Below are 4,655 nucleotides of genomic sequence, written 5' to 3'. Positions count from 1 at the left end.
GCTGACCTGCCTGTGCTACACTTTACCAGGTGGCCCAGGACTTGGGCCAAAGCCCCAATTGACTTGCCCCTTTCGCGCCTGGACTAGAGTCTTGCCATTCGGGCTGCTTTCAAGCCCAAAATGATTAAAGACATGGACTCATATGAGTTCATGGATCCAAACGTAATACTATTAGGTAATATTAAATAACTAGGACTTTTTCTTTATTATTAAAGATAAATAAAAAGATAGAAAATCATAGTTGCTTTAGGACTGCCCTTTAATTAATAAAAAGAGATGAGCCACGCTAAACAAAACACATAAGTGCGGGGCCCTCTTTAAACGGCTATATTGAATACTTAGTATCCGGGACGGGCCGTTTAGCGAATTTCATGGCCCTCCCCAAAGATAATAACGCGTTAGTCACTTTAGGCGCGTTTTTAATAATCTTACTTTCTTAACTACGGGTGCACATTTATGTGACCCAAATCCAAATCTCAACGGAGTCGAAATGTGTTGACAACCACGGGTGCACTGGTGTGACGTGGTTCGAGATGCATTTTCACGACGGTGCAATTCTTATAAAAATAAAAGTAAAGCGGGTTACTAATAAAAGGCACATAAGTTAGCACATTGTTTTGAAATCAGATAAATAAGCCAGGTATGACAGTTAAGCGACCGTGCTAGAACCACGGAACCCGGGAATGCCTAACACCTTCTCCCGGGTTAACAGAATTCCTTACTCAGATTTCTGGTTTGCGGACTGTTAACAGAGTGATAATTTCCTCGGTTCGGGATTCAACCGGTGACTTGGGACACCATTAATCTCCCAAGTGGCGACTCTGAATCTTTAATAATAATCCCGTTTCGATTGTCACTTCAAGTTGGAAATAACTCCCTTTATTATATCCCTTCCGGGGGTGTAGTAGCTTAAAAGGAGGTGTGACAGCTCTGGCGACTCTGCTGGGGACACAAACCCAGAACTTTGGTTCAGGATTTAAGAATTCGAGCTTAGAATAATTGTTATGTTTGGCTTTATCTGATTTTCCTACATGTTTCATGCTAAATGTGCTAAATGCTTTACCGCTTTGATATTATCTGAATTGTATATAAACNCCTCATTTACTTTCTTTCGTACCCCTCATTCGGAATCAGTAACAACTTGGGAGTTCGAGCAAGGAAAATCAGTGAAGCAACAAGAAAACACAATAAAAAAAAGAAAATAAAAGAAAAATGAAGAAAAAAAAAGAAAGAAAAGAAATGAAGAAAAGAAAAGAAAGAGACGAAATGCAAAGAAAGAAAAGAAAGTGGAAGAAAAGGAAAGATTGCAACAACAAAGTAATTTCTATGTCCTGAACTATGTTTGACTTGATCCCGAAAGGGTACGTAGGCAGCCTCTCTCTGAGGTTCAGTCACACCAAAATAAAAGTCCAAAAGCCCCCACGAAAAAACTGGGGCAACGGTTATGGTTGTGCAAGAAAGTTGATTTTGAAAGTTGTAGTTGTGAACCCATATTGAATTGTTTTAGAGCCTTTTATACCCTTTCTTTCTAACCCTATCCAAAAGCCTGCATTACGGTCCAAAGAAAGACCTTCTGATCAATCTTCAGGAAGTGCCAATACGAGCAAGTAAAGGTGATTCACATCAGGGGCAACACTCCGGTGCAGGGGAAAAATGATAAAAATGACAGAGTCTTATTGGTGAAAACCCTCACGGGCACCGTAAGGCGAAGTGAGTTGAGAGAAATCCAAATGAGAGGGTCTTATTGGTGAAAACCCTCACGGGAACCGTAAGGCGAAGTGAGTTGAGAAAAATCAAAATGAGAGAGTCTTATTGGTGAAAACCCTCACGGGCACCGTAAGGCGAAGGTGAGTTTTTCAGACAGGCAAATGAGACAAGTCTGTGGTCAGAAGCTGCTCAGGACACTGCAAGACGAGCAAGGTTTGGGTTTGGGTGAAAATCAGGTTGTGAAAGTCCGGAACAACAAATGTGGCAATCGAAAGTTGATTGGTTAGACAAACTGGGTTGATTAATCCAAAATGCATGGCATGCTCAATGGTACCAGCATTTCCACTCAGATAAGTCTTATTCTCTTTTTTCTTCATTACAAATCATCCGTTCTCGGATTCTCTTTATCCTTAATCCTCGAGGTCGTTGCATTTCATTCTTTCGAGGTCTATCTTTAAGATGTTTCAGTGTCAGTTCTGTTTGAAACAAAGGAAGGAAGACCACTGGAAGTTTCGTCGGTGGATTAGTCGGATAATTGTGGGAAGAAACGCAGTTTCAAAAGCGGGTTCAGAAACACAAAAACAATAATATGGGATAGAACACTTGGGTCATCAGAGTCAAGGGGTTGAAATTCGGTCAGGAAGTCGAGGGGATTCAAGGCAAGTCCAGGAAAGCGAGATGGAGTAAAGTCCAGCAGCAGGGATGTACCTAGCAAGAATGCCAACAACTAGCCACCATTTTATATTGACAAGATTTTTCTTTGATTGAAACAGGGGCAGAAATTTCGTTCATTTCGGAGAAAACCTCCGTAAGGAAAGGTAGCACCCAAACAGGTATGACTGGAAACTCTCAGGACCCTCCTGGAAAATGGGACTTAGTTTAAATTTCCAAACAAGCATGAGTTGCATAATTTAGCACAAATGTATCCTAAAAAACATAGGTTGTCTAAGATAGGATTTAATTAGGTGTGGTCAGGACCCTCCTGAATAATGGGACACAGTTTTAAGATCTCCTTAGGTAACAAGATACTGTTGTAGGATAGTATAATTTAGCCCTAGAATTGGCACACTTAAGATAAGACTTGAATTTTGATTTTCAGGACCCTCCTGGATAATGGGACGTAGTTTAAGGTCTGCTTAGATAACAAAATACAGTGGAAGTCGTACCTTCAGTAGATATAGCTTAGGTTAACACTGTCTTTTAATTAGTAGTTGTCAGGACCCGCCTGGATAATGGGAAGTAGTTTAAGACCTTTTAAGACAACAAATGTAGTGGAAGTAATACCTTTAGAAGATATAGCTTAGGCTCGTAATTGTTAGGAGTTATCAGGACCTTCTGGATAGTAGGATTTGGCTTTCACATTCTTGGTAGAATAATTCAGTTTAATACTCACATGCTGTACCCAGTTACCAAACTGGGGCAGAAAATTTTCTTTGTTGTTTATTTTGTTGCAGTAGGAGCCCACCTGAAGAACAAGGGAAGTGCAATTCAAATTTTAGCAATTCAGTAGCCCACCTGGAGAACAAGGGAATGCTTTTCAAGTTTCAGCAGTCAGGAGCCCACCTGGAGAACAAGAGAAGTACAATCCAAATTTTAGCTTTTAATTTTTAATATTTGATAACATGCTGTACCCAGTCACCAAACTGGGGCAAAAAATTTTCTTTGTTTGTTTTGTTGCAGTCAGGAGCCCACCTGGAGAACAAGGGAATGCTTTTCAAGTTCAGCAATCAGGAGCTCACCTGGAGAACAAGGGAATACTTTTCAAGCTTCAACAATCAGGAGCCCGCCTGGAGAACAAGGGAATACTTTTCAAGCTTCAACAATCAGGAGCCCGCCTGGAGAACAGAGGTATTACAATTCAAGTTTTAGTTTTCAAATTCTTATTAATATCTGGTAATATGATGCCCAATCACCAAACTGGGGCAAGAGATTTTCTTTATTTTTGTCTATTTTGTTGAAGTCAGGAGCCCGCCTGGAGAAAAGAGGCATACATTTCAAGTTTCAGCAGTCAGGAGCCCGCATGGAGAACAGAGGCATACATTTCAAGTTTCAGCAGTCAGGAGCCCGCCTGGAGAGCAGAGGACTACATTTCAAGTTTTAGCGGTCAAAGCATCACTTGGAGAAAGGGAGACACTTTAGAATGCAATTCAAGGCAGCAACAAAAGAATTCCACCGGAAGAATACAAGTCAACAATGCAACAAGGACCACAAGAGCAAGTTTGAAGATATAGATAGGATCTTTTGTAATTCATAGATCATAGCTTAGTCTAGTTTCTTTTATTTTTGACACGGTGTAATAAAGAGGTTCAGTAAGCAGTAGCAGCAGCAACAGCAACAGTGAAACCACAGCTTCATGGTAGTCCCAGCTACCAGACCTTCCCGAACTACACTGACCTGATTCCTTTTTAGCCAAGGATATGTAGGCAACCTCAGAAGCAGGGTGCGGTCAAACTTTTCAAAAATGCTTCACACGGAGTATTCAAACGCGCAAAAATCGCTCATATCTGCTCACTTATCTTTGCACGAAAACTCTTCGTGTTTCCGAGCAAAGAGGGGCAGCTGTGAGCACGCGATTTTTTCCCCTATATAAATTACTCCCATAGTTTCAAAACAAAATAGTTCTTTTATTTATTTGCAATTTTGTGAATTTTTGTGGCATTTTTGTCAATTGTTTACATTTGTCTGTGCACGTTTATTTTATTTAATTAATGAAAAAACACAAAAAAAATATATTGCATTTGCATTTAGGATCTATTTTCACATTTTTAGGGTTAATTAGTAAATTATTTGTTTTATAAAATGGAAAAAATCACAGAAAAAATAGTTTATTTTGCATTTTTTAATTTTAATTGTTAAACTTTGGTAGTCTTCCTTTAATTTGATTTTAATTAATTGTGTTAATCATAATTTAGAGTTCAATTAATTTAATGTGGTAAGACAATTTGATT

The sequence above is a fragment of the Nicotiana attenuata genome, chromosome 6 (genome assembly GCF_001879085.1).
Source record: "Nicotiana attenuata strain UT chromosome 6, NIATTr2, whole genome shotgun sequence".
Classification (NCBI taxonomy): domain Eukaryota; kingdom Viridiplantae; phylum Streptophyta; class Magnoliopsida; order Solanales; family Solanaceae; genus Nicotiana; species Nicotiana attenuata.
The sequence above is the reverse complement of the archived record's forward strand: the minus strand, read 5'-3'. Positions refer to the sequence as shown.